At 40.6% G+C, this 15,602-nt stretch overlaps 1 long non-coding RNA gene across 2 annotated transcripts in view; it reads right to left on the reverse strand.

The window, feature by feature from the left end:
* Window positions 1-6,734: 6,734 nt before the first annotated feature.
* The window catches only part of LOC132686599 (uncharacterized), a 34,944-nt gene continuing 26,076 nt past the window's right edge, over window positions 6,735-15,602 (reverse strand). For both annotated transcript variants that reach the window (XR_013553287.2, XR_013553288.2), the window contains exon 4: window positions 6,735-7,809. This is a non-coding gene — a long non-coding RNA (uncharacterized LOC132686599). The remainder of the gene's footprint in view (window positions 7,810-15,602) is intronic.

Below are 15,602 nucleotides of genomic sequence, written 5' to 3' on the forward strand. Positions count from 1 at the left end.
CAAACTTTTTCAAACTCCATCCTACTTCCATCATTTTATTTTAGTCTACCTCACTGTACTCACCTTTTCAAATTTTCAAACGATTTCCTTTTTTTTCTTTTTTCTCTTTTTCATTTCTTTTCTTTTTCTTGAATGCAGAAAGAGAAAAACTTCATTTTTACTTTCAATTCCTATTAAAAATATTGTCTTTAATTTTTCTACTATATTTTTTGCTTTTGTATAAATTTTTTCAAATTCTATTTTACTTCCATCATTTTATGTTAGTCTACTAGAGTGTATTCACTTTTTCAAATTTTCAATTCCTTTTTTCTTTTTCCTCTTTCTTGTTTCTTTTCTTTTTCCTGAATACAAAAAGAGAAAAATTCATTTTTATTTTTAATTTTTATTAAAAATATTTTTCTTTAATTTTTTCTACTATATTATTTACTTTTGTGTAAATTTTTTCAAATTCTATTTTACTCCCATCATCTCACTTTAGTCTACTTCAGTGTATTCATTTTTTCAAATTCTCAAACGATTTCCTTCCCCCCCCCCTTTTTTTGGTCTAATCTGTCAAACCACTTTCAACACCCAGACCAAAACACACCTAGGATCTAGCATCATTTATTAGATTTTGTGTGTGTGTGTGTGTGTGTGTGTTTAATTTTTTAATTTTAATTTTTTTAAATTTTAATATTTCTACCTCATTAATTCCTTTTCTACCTTCAAAATGACAAAATGAAGGAATTCAGCCCAAAAGAAAGACCACAAAGAAACGACAGCCAGGGATTTAACCAACACAGATACAAGCAAGATGTCTGAACCAGAATTTAGAATCACGATAATAAGAATACTAGCTGGATGGGGTGTCTGGGTGACTCAGTCGGTTGAGCGTCCGACTTCGGCTCAGGTCCTGATTTTACGGTTTGTGAGTTCGAGCCCCATGTCAGGCTCTGTGCTGATGGCTCAGAGCCTGGAGCCTGCTTCGAATTCTGTGTCTCCTTCTCTCTCTGCCCCTCCCCCACTCATGCTCGCTCGCTCTCTCTCTCTCTCTCTGTCAAAAATAAATAAACATTAAAAAAAAAGAATACTAGCTGGAGTCGAAAATAGATTAGAATCCCTTTCTGCAGAGATACAATAAGTAAAAAATAGAATGAAATTAAAAATGCTATTACTGAGCTGCAATCACGGACGGATGCAGCCGCGGCAAGGATGGATGAGGCAGAACAGAGAATCAGCGATATAGAGGACAAACTTACAGAGAATAATGAAGCAGAAAAAAGAGGGAGATTAAGGCAAAAGAGCACAATTTAAGAATTAGAGAAATCAGTGACTCATTAAAAAGGAACATCAGAATCATAGGGGTTCCAGAAGAGGAAGAGAGAGAAATAGGGGTAGAAGGGTTATGTGAGCAAAGCATAGCAGAAAACTTTCCTAACCTGGGGAAAGACACAGACATCAAAATCCAGGAAGCACAGAGGACCCCCATTAGATTCAACAAAAACCGACCATCAAGAAGGCATGTCATAGTCAAATTCACAAAATACTCAGGCAAGGAGAGAATCATGAAAGCAGCAAGGGGGAAAAAAAGTCCCTAACCTAAAAGGGAAGACAGATCAGGTCTGCAGCAGACCCACCCACAGAAACTTGGCAGGCCAGAAAGGAGTGGCAGGATATATTCAGTGTGCTGAATCAGAAAAATATGCAGCCAAGAATTCTTTAGCTAGCAAGGCTGTCATTCAAAATAGAAGGAGAGATAAAAAGTTTCCCAGACCAACAAAAACTAAAGGAGTTTGTGACCACTAAACCAGCCCTGCAAGAAATTTTAAGGGGACTCTCTGAGGGGAGAAAAGATGAAATATATATATACCAAAAGCAACAATGATTAGAAAGGACCAGAAAACACCACCAGAAACTCCAACTCTACAAGCATGATAATGGCAATAAATTCATGTCTTTCAGTACTCACTCTAAATGTCAATGGACTCAATGCTCCAATCAAAAGACATAGGGTAACAGAATGGATGAGAAAACAAGATCCATCTATATACTGTTTACAAGAGACCCGCTTTAGACCTAAAGACACCTTCAGATTGAAAATAAGGGGATGGAGAAACATCTATCATGCTAATGGTCAACAAAAGAACGCCGGAGTAGCCATACTTATACCAGACAATCTAGACTTTAAAATAAAGACTGTATCAAGAGATGCAGAAGGGCATTATATCATAATCAAAGGGTCTATCCACCAAGAAGACCTAACAATTGTAAACATTTATGTGCCAAATGTGGAACAGCCAAGTATATAAATCAATCACAAACATAAAGAAACTCATCGATAGTAATACCATAATAGTAGGAGACTTCAACACCCCGCTCACAGCAATGGACAGATCATCTAATCAAAAAATCAACGAGGAAACAATGGCTTTGAATGACACACTGGACCAGATGGACTTAACAGATATATTCAGAACATTTCATCCTAAAGCAGCAGAATATACATTCTTCTCCAGTGCACTTGGAACGTTCTCCAGAATAGACCATATACTGGGACACAAATCAGCCCTAAGTAAATACAAAAAGATCGAGATCATACCGTGCATATTTTCAGATCACAACACTATGAAACTCGAAATCAACCACAAGAAAAAAATTGGAAAAGTAACAAATACTTGGAGACTGAAGAACATCCGATTAAAGAATAAATGGGCTAACCAAGCAGTTAAAGAGGAAATTAAAAAGTATATGGAAGTCAATGAAAATGATAACACCACAACCCAAAACTTCTGGGACACAGCAAAGGCGGTCATAAGAGGAAAGAATATAGCAATCCAGGCCTTCCTAAAGAAGGAAGAAAGATCTAACCTTGCGCCTTAAGGAACTGGAAAAAGAACAGTAAATAAAACCCAAAACCAGCAGAAGACAGGAAATAATAAAGATTAGAGCAGAAAGTAATGCTATCAAAACAAAACAAACAAAACAAAACAGTAGAACAGATCAGTGAAACCAGAAGCTGGTTCTTTGAAAGTATTAACAAAATTGATAAACCACTAGCCAGTTTGATCAAAAAGAAAAAGGAAAGGACCCAAATAAATAAAATCAAAAATGGAAGAGAAGAGATCACAACCAACACAGCAGAAATAAAAACAATAATAGGAGAATATTATGAGTAATTATATGCCAATAAAATGGGCAATCTGGAAGAAATGGACAAATTCCTAGAAACATATACACTACCAAAACTGAAACAGGAATAAATAGAAAATTTGAACAGACCCATAACCGGTAAGGAAATTGAATTAGTAATCAAAAATCTGCCAAAAAACAAGAGTCCAGGGCCAGATGGCTTTCCAGGGGAATTCTACCAAACATTTAAGGGAAGAGTTAAAACCTATTCTCTTGAAGCTGTTCCAAAAAATAGAAATGGAAGGAAAACTTCCAAACTCATTCTATAGAGCCAACATTACCCTGATTTCAAAACCAGACACAGACCCCACTAAAAAGGAGAACTATAGACCAATTTCCCTGATGAACATGGATGCAAAAATCCTCAACAAGATATTAGCCAACCAGATCCAACAATACATTAAAAAAATTATTCACCACAACCAAGTGGGATTTATACCTGGGACACAGGGTTGGTTCAATATCTGCAAAACAATTAACGTGATTCATCACATCAATAAAAGAAAGGACAAGAACCATATGATCCTCTCAATAGATGCAGAGAAAGCATTGGACAAAATACAGCATCCTTTCTTGATAAAAAACCCTCCAGAAAGTAGGGATAGAAGGAGCATACCTCGAGATCATAAAAGCCATATATGAACAACCCAAAGCTAATATCATCCTCAATGGGGAAAAATTGAGAGCTTTCCCCCTAAGGTCAGGAACAAGACAGGGATGTCCACTCTCACCACTGTTATTCAACACAGTATTGGAAGTCTTAGCCTCTGCACTCAGACAACACAAAGAAATAAAAGGCATCCAAACTGGCCAGAAGGAGGTCACACTTTCACTCTTCGCAGATGACATGATACTCTATATGGAAAACCCAAAAGATTCCACCAAAAACCTGCTAGAATTGATTCATGAATTCAGCAAAGTTGCAGGATATAAAATCAATGCACAGAAATCAGTTGCATTCCTATACACCAACAATGAAGTGACAGAAAGAGAAATCAAGGAATCGATCCCATTTACAGTTGCACACACACACACACACAAAAAACAACTGTAAAATACCCAGGAATAAATCTAACCAAAGAGGTGAAAAATCTATACACTGAAAACTATAGAAAACTTATGAAAGAAATTGAAGAAGACACAAAAAAAAAAATGGAAAAAGATTCCATGCTTCTGGATAGGAAGAACAAATATTGTTAAAACGTCGATACTACCCAAAGCAATCTACATATTCAATGCAATCCCTATCAAAATAACACCATCATTCTTCACAGAGCTATAACAAATAATCCTAAAATTTGTATGGAACCAGAAAAGACCCTGAATAGCCAAAGCGATCTTGAAAAAGAAAACCAAAGCAGGAGGCATCACAATCCCAGACTTCAAGCTATACTACAAAGCTGTAATCATCAAGACAGTATGGTACTGGCACAAGAACAGACACTCAGATCAATGGAACAGAATAGAGAACCCAGAAATGGACCCACAAATGTATGGCCAACTAATCTTCGACAAAGCAGGAAAGAATATCCAGTGGAATAAAGACAGTCTCTTCAGCAAGTGGTGCTGGGAAAACTGGACAGCGACATGCAGAAGAATGAACCTGGACCACTTTCTTACACCAAACACAAAAATAAACTCAAAATGGATGAAAGACCTCAATGTAAGACAGGAAGCCATCAAAATCCTGGAGGAGAAAGCAGGCAAAAACCTCTTTGATCTTGGCCGCAGCAACTTCTTACTCAACACGTCTCCGGAGGCAAGGGAAACAAAAGCAAAAATGAATTACTGGGACCTCTTCAAAATAAAAAGCTTCTGCACAGAGAAGGAAACAATCAGCAAAACTAAAAGGCAACTGACAGAATGGGAGAAGATATTTGCAAATGACATATCAGATAAAGGGTTAGTATCCAATATCTATAAAGAACTTTTCAAACACAACACCCAAAAACAATACAGTGAAGAAATGGGAAAAAGACATGAATAGACACTTCTCCAAAGAAGACATCCAGATGGCCAACCAACACATGAAAAAATTCTCCACATCACTCATCATCAGGGAAATACAAATCAAAACCACAATGAGATACCACCTCACACCTGTCAGAATGGCTCACATTAACAACTCAGGCAACAACAGATGTTGGCGAGGATTCAGAGAAAGAGGATCTCTTTTGTATTGTTGGTGGAATGCAAGCTGGTGCAGCCACTCTGGAGAACAGTACGGAGGTTCTTCAGAAAACTAAAAATAGAACCGCCCTATGACTCAGCAATTGCACTACTAGGCTTTTATCCAAGGGATACAGGTGTGCTGTTTCGAAGGGGCACATGCACCCCCATGTTTATAGCAGCACTATCAACAGTAGCCAAAGGATGGAAAGAGCCCAAGTGATGTCCATCGATGGATGAATGGATAAATAAAATGTGATATACACACACACACACACACACACACACACACACAATGGAGTATTACTGTGCAATCAAAAAGAATGAAATCTTGCCATTTGCAACGACGTGGATGGAACTGGAGGGTATTATGCTAAGTGAAATCAGTCAGAGAAAGACAAAAATCATATGACTTCACTCATATGAAGACTTTAAGAGACAAAACAGATGAACATAAGGGAAGGGAAACAAAAATAATATAAAAACAGGAAGGGGGACAAAACAGAAGAGACTCATAAATCTGGAGAACAAACTGAGGGTTAAGGGAGGGGTTGTGGAAGGGGGGATGGGCTCAATGGGGAAGGGGCTCTAAGGAATCTACTCCTGAAATCATTGTTGCACTATATGCTAACCAATTTGGATGTAAATTTAAAACAAGTTAAAAAAAAAAAAAAAGAGTTCTATATAGGATGATTCACGAACTGTCTGAAGGCCAAATAGGGACCGGATATATATCATCACCGTCATCGTCACTGATCACTAAGTACTCCCTTGACCATGAGGGCACGTGCCCTAAAGATTCAGGTGTTTCCAAGTGGAAGCCCTCTCCTTTGCTGAGTGTGTTAATGCCCTTGAGTCTCTTCTTCAAACCTCCCCACCTTTACACCCTACACCTGAGGGAATAACCAAGCCTCACCCCAAACCCTTCTTGTGTCTTGAAAATTCTGCCACCTCAGACATCAGTTCAATCTCCAAGATGTTCTTTTTGGTCCAAATTTTGCTGAATTTGGAATCAGGAAAGGATGTGCCTTGGTCTTAGGGATGGAAAAAGGAAGTAGAAAATGGATTAGGGCATGTGGGTGGGCAGGTGGGCCGGAGCACGGGGCAGGTGGGACAGAGCCTGGAGAGAAAAACAGGTGCTTCAGCTTCAAGGCACCCCTCCATCGTATTTCCCCCCTAATTCACCTAAAATGTTAACACACTTGGTGCCTCAGAACTTAATTTTCTCCCAATGATCATATAGATCAACCTATACATTCCTTGTAAAAACAAAAAGTCCTTAGCTCTACTTGCAAAATAGTAACCCTGACCTCATTGTGTTAAAAGTAAATCTGACTTCTTCTTTTCTTGGTTTTAATTACAAATGGTCCCCACATTAACTCAGATGCTTCTGCTGATTCCAGAACAGATGGCCTTTTATTGAAGTCATTTCTCTCTGGTCATAATTTTCCCAAACATGTGACCTGTTTTTGTACAGAGAATACCTTAAAAAGGGGAACAAACTCAATTTTGGAATCTCTTCATCTTTCTACCCACTAGTTCCCCTCAACCTGCTTTTCACTTCCTCGAAGCAAGAATTATTTTTACCTTCTCCACAGCTCTCCAACTACTAAGCACAGCGTAACTCTCAGTGCATGTGTGTGTTGAACTAACCCGCAAAGAATGACAGTTGATGTGGAGGAAACTTCTTGATAGTGGCAGTGACAGAATTTCAGAATGGGTGGCCATGGGCAGGAACAGAATCCCTGGCTCTGGGGCTCCTTAAGAAGGGAGTGGATGTGAGGGCAAGAAGCGCCAAATCTCAAGAAAGGACTCTAGCTTCTCAAACAGTAACCTCTTTGGATAAATAACCCAGCCTGTGAACCGCCATCCAGTGCAAAGATGGAGGAAATGAGGAGGGGATGGGAGTAGAGGGAGAGACGTACAGGGAAGAGCCTGAAAGGAATGTCGGTCTTCTGCATGTGAGGAGCCACTGATACTCTTCCGTGGTCGTTTCCACTCTCCTCCGGGAGCTTCCAGTTCAATTGTTTGCATCCGCGAAGCCATTCCCAGGTTTCTCTTCTCAATGAAGGGGAAGTTGAATGGATCTTGGAAGCCAAGGATGTCTTTAATTTGTCCATTTCAGGGACGAGGTCAGATGGGATCATACAAAGAGGGACATCAGCCTCTCTGCACAGGGTAGTTGAGTTCAAAGTTGAACTCGTCTTCCTAGAAGCAAGAAGGCAGGTCGGAATGTTCAGAGATGCCTGTGGGTCTCCATGGAGAATGGCCAGAACCGTCCTCTCTCGTGCTCTTGCCCCCCACTCTTGAAGATCTCCTCTGGGAAGGTTCCCGGGTGCTGCTAGTTTGCAATCGCCTTACTTCCTTTCTCTCCAGCAGGTGGCGCCATAAGATTCAAGATGCTTTGGAAAATCCTCAAGAACCCAATTCCTCTGAAGCTTGGTTTGGGGAGAAGAAGCCTCAACTCAGCTCCTAGACATGAGAAAAGAACGTGTGGAAAACATTGAACATGGAATAAGCATGTATTGGCTAAGTTAAAATAGTTCGAGACTGAAGAGGTAGGGATAATAAGAGGGGTAAGGAGGTCTGTGGTGGCCTGGAGAGAGACTACACATTCATTAGACATTCATTAAACCGCCCTCATTAGACACTTTTCCTCCTTAAAGACTAGACAGAAGCATTTCAAAATGTTAATAGGTTGATGAGCCCACAGAACGTTTTTCCACTATTTTACCGACAAAATTTTCCAAATTTTCTGCACAAAGTAGATCTTCATTTCATACCTACCAAATATTAAATATTATTACAAAAATCTCTTTTATATCAATATTCAATATCTAAGTTATACTGGCTCTATTATCTCTGTTTGTAAGTAGTGAGTGTCAAAATCTGACTTCTCTTGGATGATTGGGCATGTTGGAGATCATTGTGCTCGTTGCTGTGGATATTATGCGTCCTGATGCCATATTGGTAAGACATACAGAACATGAACCCTTCTATCACCCACGCTATAGAGTTGTTTCCATGTCAAGCTTCCAGTTCTCCCAAGTTAAAGCATTTCTCTCATTCATCAAAGACATATTCTAGAAAAGTTTTAAACAATGGGGTTACATGAATACTAATCCAACGGTATGAGGAGAGACCAGGGTTGGGAAATCAGTTAGGAGTCCGTTATCATGGTTTAGGAGTCAAAAGCATGATGGCAGTGAGTATTAAGGAAGAAATGGAAGCAAGAGGTATTCTAACAGATGGGTACAGAGGGTTTAGTAATGGATAAGCAGTTCAAGGGGAAAAGAGGAATCAGTAATGGGGACAAGGTAGACTGGGGCGCCTGGGTGGCTCGGTCAGTTAAGCGGTTAAGCGTCTGACTTCAGCTCAGGTTACGATCTCCTGGCTCAGGAGTTCGAGCCCCGCATCTGGCTCTGTGCTGACAGCTCAGAGCCCGGAGCCTGCTTCGGATGCTGTGTCTCCTCTCCCTGCCCCTCCCCTGCTTGTGCTCTGTCTCACTCTGTCTCTCAAAAATAAATAAATGTAAAAAAAATTTTTTAATAGATTAACAGGATATGTTGGGTCATTAAAATAGCGTAACTCCTATTAGTGAATATAGTAAATGTTAATATTACAGCAATTTGGGGGGGGGGGGCGCGCCTTGGTGGCTCAGTCGGTTAAGCATCTGACTTTGGCTCAGGTCATGATCTCACGGCTCATGAGTTCAAGCCCTGCATCAGGCTCTGTGCTGACAGCTGGGAGGCTACAGCCTGCTTTGGATTCTGTCTCCCTCTCTCTCTGCCCCTCCCTCGCTCACACTTTGTCTCTCTCTCCTTCAAAAATAAACATTAAACAAAAATTTTTTAATGACAGCAATGCCTTTATTTTAAAAAACATACAGGGCACCTGGATGGCTCAGTTGGTTAAGCGTCTGACTCTTGATTTCAGCTCAGCTCATGATCTCACCATTCATGAGTTCGAGCCCCACATCAGGCTTTGCAGTGACAACACAGGTCCTGCTTGGGATTCTCTGTCTCTATCTCTCTGCCTCTCTATCTCTCTCTCAAAAATAAATAAATAAACATTTTAAAACTATACATATACAAATTATCTATTTGCAAAAATTAGAACTAAAAAATTAAGGGAACTCAAAAGAAAGGGTTCCATAGGATTTCCCTGGTCCCTGTGAACGTGACCTTATTTCAAAATAGGGTCTCTGCAGACGTAATCAATTTAAAATGATGAGTTCATACAGAATCAGGTGGGCCCTAATCCATTGTGACCAGAGTCCTTTTAAGACAAGAACAAACATTGGGGCACCGGGGTGGCTCAGTCAAGTGTCCGGCTTTGGCTCAGGTCATGATCTCACACTCTGTGAGTTCGAGCCCCGGGTATAGGGCTCTGTGCTGACAGCTCGAAGCCTGGAGCCTGCTTCGGGTTCTGTGTCTCCCTCTCTCTCTACCCCTGCCCTGCTCACGCTCTGTCTCTCTCTGTCTCAAAAATAAGTAGTCCTTTAAAAAAGAATACAAAAAGACAAGAACAGACATAAAAACAGACACAGAAAGGAGACAGCCAAGAGAGGATGGAGGCGGAGAGCAGCAGCATGCTGCCACAAGTCAAGTCCAGAGCTATCGGAAGCTGGGAGACTCCTCCTCCAGAAGCATAGGAGACAACACGTCCTGTCTACACCTTGATTTCAGACTTGTAGCCTCCAGAGCTAGGAGGGAATACATTTCTGTTGTTTTAAACTGCCCACTTTGCTATGGCAGGACTGGAGACTAATACAGTCCCTCTTGAACGCTCAGAGCACCCGAGGAGAGGTAGATGTTTAGTTTTGAAGGCGGGGTGGATATTACAGGATTATGTCACTATGGAGAGCCACACGCCATGTAAAGTTACCCGTGAAACAGATGGGGAGATTAGGAGCGTGTTGGTCCAATAACTCTGTGTACTTTTTCCTTGATAAGGGTGGCTGCTGCCCTTATCACTGTGTGATGAAGGCTGAAGCCTCGTCACCAGAAACAAAGAGGTGTTTGGCCAGCCCACGCTCCTAGCACACCCCATCCCCACCAAAGAAACATGTCCTAGGCACCTCAGTGTACCCCTTCCTCCCTGGTGAAGGCTGCTGGTGCTTGGAAGGCCAACAAGCTCACAGAGTGTTCCAACATAACACGGGAAGACAAAAGACAAGAAGCTCATCTATAAATCGAGAATGAGCCAGCTGTGGAGACAAAAGGGGAAAAGGAGTCAAGTTTCAATAATATGAGATAACCATGACAAGCACGGATGTGTCCCGTAGGCTACAGTCTTCCCCACTCGAAATGTTAGTAAGACATTTGGTGTTCTCTTACAAAAAACCACTCTCCCCTTTTCAGTGTGGTAAGAGAAGCCCCAACATCCTCTTGGTTATTAATTAACAGGAAAATTTGAAGGTTGAGTTGTGTAAGTTTCCAGGGAAGATTATTTAACTTGCTGAGTATTTTTTTCCTAAGGAAGTTTTAATTCAGCAAACACGCACTGAACACTTACCTGCTGAAGAGACCAAGAACTTTTTTCAAGTCTCTGCTCTCAAGGAGTATGCACACCGGTGGGAGAGACAGACAAAGAAATAAATAGCTAGAGGATACTGACGTTTTAAAAAATTGCAGTGCAATAACGGTCCCTGTTGGGGGTTGTGATAATAATAACATAGTGGTAATAATAATGTCGAATGTACTATATGTTTTACATACGTTAAGGGAGCAGAGAGAAAAGTGTGCCCAGCTCCCTCTGGGGTGATAAAGGTGCCCGTCTGTCCCATTGGCAAGCTCCTATTCCTCCAAAGAGCCAAGGGAGGGAGAAAAGGGCCAGCAAGAGACCTGGAGCCTCAGGAATTCATGTAGTCTTTGCAGAAATGCCAACAGCACAGGAGATGATGTGGGAGAGCGGGACACGAGGCCGGGGCCGTATCTTGAAAATCTGTGTGTGAGCCTCATTCCCTGACCCAGGTGTTTCCAGACTGGTGTCCATAAACACATGGGGGGATTTTGAACTTCTCTGTAAGAACGCATGCATGCATGTGATGGTGCCTTGTTTCAAATATCATCTAAAAAACATCATATTAACATATTCTGACCATCTGGATAAACCACCTTATAAGAGAGCACTGCCAGTTATTTCAGGCTTTGCATTTGCATTTAGAACAACGTTTGCCCCAAGCAGTGCTTATTTGATTGTAGCCTGTCACATACTAAGTGTGGTGAACATTCAAAAAAAAAAAAATAAAAACAAAAACAAAAAAAAAAACAAAAAAAACAGACAAACAAAAGCCACATTGCCCAGTCTTTTTTTTGAAGCTAGCTCAAGTTCAAGTCAACAAGTCAGGTATAAGCAGAAGTACCTTGTGACAGCTTCCAGGAAACTTTCTTTAAGAAAAAAAAAAAAAAGATGTCTTTATGTGTTTATTTATTTTGAGACAGAGAGCGCGAGCCACTGGGGGAGGGGCAAAGAGAGAAGGAGAGAGAGAATCCCAGGCAGGCTTTGCAGTGACAGCACAGAGCCTGACGTGGGGCTCAATCCCACGGACGAAGAGATCATGACCTGAGCCAAAATCAAGAGTCAGATGCTTTACTCACTGGGCCACCCAGGCACCCCAGGGAACCTTTCTTAACAGCAAGGTGATTTTCTCTATATGTTCATAAGGTGAAGTTTACCACTGTGTTGTTCCAATGCCCCATGTCCTTATTGATTCTTAACTGACTCTGTTAATTACTGATACAGGCGAATTAACCTTTTCCACTGTGATTCTGGGTGTCTGTTTTTTTCTTATACCTATTTCAATTTTCACCTTATAAATATCAAGTTCATGTTCGGGGGAACAATATGAAAATATTTGGATCATCTCAGTAACCATCATTTAATTTAATAGAGAAATTTCACATGATTTCCTCATTTCCATTTGTATTTAGATTTATAACCATTTCAGTGCCAGTAGCGTTCTTTAAAAAAAAAAAACAAAAACAAAACTCAGTCTTTTAATTAGAGCATTTAGTCATTTGTATCCACAATTCCTGATATATGTTTGGACTTAAATTTCCACCTTATTTTATACATTCTTCTTTCCCCATCTTTCTCTCTCCCTTTTTAAACTGTTTTTTCCACTGGCATTCTTATCCTGTACCAGTTTGTAAATCATACTCTCTTATTTAATCCTTTTAGTAGTTATCCCAGACATGGTAACATGAATCTTAGTTTACAGGTATGTAATGTTAATAAGTGTTTTTATTCTTCTCTTGGACGATGGAAGAAACTCAGGACATGTCACCACCCTCCTTCTTTGAAAGCCCCATACTTTACTACTGTGCATTACATATCTTATTTTCCAAATCTCAGGTTTATAGATCCTGTATTCACTTAGATGTACCCACATATTCATACTCTGCCCTTCATTCCTTCCTGAATCTTGGCCCTACATCTAGGAACATTTCCTTCTGCCTCAAGTACATCCTTTAGAATCTTATTTAGTGCAGAACAAATTCTCTGTTTTGTTCGTCTGAAAATATCTTTTACTGTGTATAGAATTTTAGGCTGAGGGTGCCTGGGTGGCTCAGTCGTTAAGCATCTGACTTTGGCTCAGGTCATGATCTCACAGTTGGTGAGTTCGAGTCCCACATCGGGTGAGCACGATCCCCGCTTTGAGTAAAAACACGAGACCCAGGTGAGCCCTCTCTCTCTCTCTCTCTCTCTCTCTCCCCAGCTCACTTGTGCCCTCTCTCTTAAAAAAAAAAAAAAAAAAGAATTTCAGATTGATAATGTTCTCTTTCAGGATATTGAAGATATCCCACGGTTTTCTGATTTCCGTTATTGCTGTTTAAAACTCAGCTAAGGGGCGCCTGGGTGGCTCCGTCGGTTAAGCGTCCGACTTCGGCTCAGGTCATGATCTCACGGTCCGTGAGTTCGAGCCCCGAGTCGGGCTCTGTGCTGACAGCTCAGAGCCTGGAGCCTGCTTCAGATTCTGTGTCTCCTTCTCTCTCTGACCCTCCCCTGTTCATGCTCTGTCTCTCTCTGTCTCAAAAATAAATAAACGTTAAAAAAAATAAATAAATAAATAAATAAAACTCAGCTAAAAGTGTACCTATCACTCCTTTGAATATAGTCAGTCTTCCCCTCAATCTGGCTGCCTCAAAAAAAAAAATTGTAACTACTTGTTATGGAAATTTTAAAACATGTTCATAATTAGAAAGACTCATCTAATAAACCCTTTCGTGCCCACATCCCAGCTTCAATAATTAGCAGCATTTTTGCCACTTTCGTGTCCGCTCTTCCCACATATGCACACACTTAGGCACTAGTTTTAGGATTTTATTTCTACTGGTGTATTTTAGAACAGATACAAAATATTATCTCATGTCTTTTCATCTGTAAAGCCTTCAATATGCACCTCGAACTGATAAGGACTTTATTAACATAAGAGCCAAGCCATTATCACAACCAGTCAAATCAGCAAAACCCCTTAACTCTTCTAATACCCATTTTCTGTTCACATTTCCTGCTTGTCCCACAGGGGCTTCTCACAGCTGGTTGGTGGGAATCAGGATCTAAAGAAGTCCACACATCGCCTCGGTTGTTATTTCCCTTAAGATGATTTTGTTAGAAGCGGCCCTTTCTTGATTTTTTCTCCCCTTGCTATACGCTTGTCAGAAAAACAAAACGAAACAGATAATTCTTTAGAAAGACCCACATTCTAGATTTGGTGTTCTCTAGCTGTTGGTTAATTTCTTCACATTGCTATGAATTGTCAGTCAGACCTAGAGGTTTGATTGGGTTTGAGTTCAGAATATTTGAGGCAAGTGAATTTTTTCAGCGTATTCATGATGAATAAAAGGTTTGCTTTTCCCTGTTTAGCGGCTCTAAGATTAAACCATGGTTTCAAAGTGTGTCACCTGATGCCTCCATTATGAAGTCCCCCCTTGACCTTCCACCCAAGGTTTTAGAACCACTGAGGACTGTTGCCTAGATTTGTGACTTCAACAGAGACTTAAAAGCAATTGTTTTCTTACTGCTCTCGTTCCTTCTGAGCAAGTAGCTGCAAACCTTCTAGAAAACCTCTCCTCCATCTACTCTTTCAGTGTCCTAAAGATACAGTTTGTACAGGAAAGACAGCATAGATGCTGGATCCCTTCCCTCTTAATTTTCAGGACAGAAAATTAAGGTGCCTAAACCACCTCCAAACACAGTTGGTCCGTAGAGCCTTTTCAGAAGGATTCTTGTGGCTTTCTTCTTCTTCTTCTTCTTCTTCTTCTTCTTCTTCTTCTTCTTCTTCCTTTTGGAAAAATCAGCTTTACTTGAATGTTCATCCAATAAAATTCACCTATGTTGAGTATACAGTTTGAGGAGTTCTGATGAACGAAATATTTATGCAAACGCATCACAGTCAGGATTAGAACATCTCCGGACGCTGGCGGTTAAGCATCTGACTCTTGATTTCAACTCAGGTCATGGTCTCACAGTTCGTGGGATCGAGCCCCGTGTCAGGATCCATAGGGACAGCACAGAGGCTGCTTGGGATTCTCTTTCTCCCTCTCTCTCTGCCCCTCCCCCGCTCTCTCTCTTTTTAAATCAATCAATCAATATTTTTTATAAGATTAGAACATCTCCAGGACCCCCCAAAAACTTTTCTCTTGTCCTTTCAAGTCAATCTGTGCTCCCCACCCTGGCTCCAAGCAGCCTCTGTCTGCTTTCTATCACATTGTCTATGTTTCCTAGAATGCTCTATAAGTGAAATCACCCAGATTTAGTCTTTTCTATGGGCATCTTTCTCTTAGCATAATGTTTTTGAGATTAATCTATGCTGTTTCATGTGTTGGTAGTTCTTTTTATATGAATATACCCATTTTATTTGTTAATCCACAGTTTTGTTGGACATTTTATCCTTGCATAAGTAGATCAATACTCTGCCAAAGACTCGAAGGGACCCCTCTGCAGATCTCTGGACCTCCTACCCCCTCCCATGTATTTACGTCCTGTTTGGTACTCTGTTCTGTATCTTCACCCTCTGCAGCCTGCCCAAACCCCATTGTCTGGATGCTCAACTCAAAGGGACAGTTGGGCTCTGTCTTGGTTGCCCCTTCCTGCACCACAGCCTGGAAACTTCTTCTAGGCACTAATTTAGGGCAGGTACAGAGCTCACCTTGTTTGTATCTTATCTCAGAGGGATCACAAACATGCATTGTCTGTCCAATGTCTGAAAACAGTTGCTTTATATATTTTGTTCAGTCTTCCAGGTTTTTAAGGGAGAA

This window comes from Panthera onca, chromosome F1 (assembly GCF_046562875.1).
Source record: "Panthera onca isolate mPanOnc1 chromosome F1, mPanOnc1 haplotype 2, whole genome shotgun sequence".
Lineage (NCBI taxonomy): Eukaryota > Metazoa > Chordata > Mammalia > Carnivora > Felidae > Panthera > Panthera onca.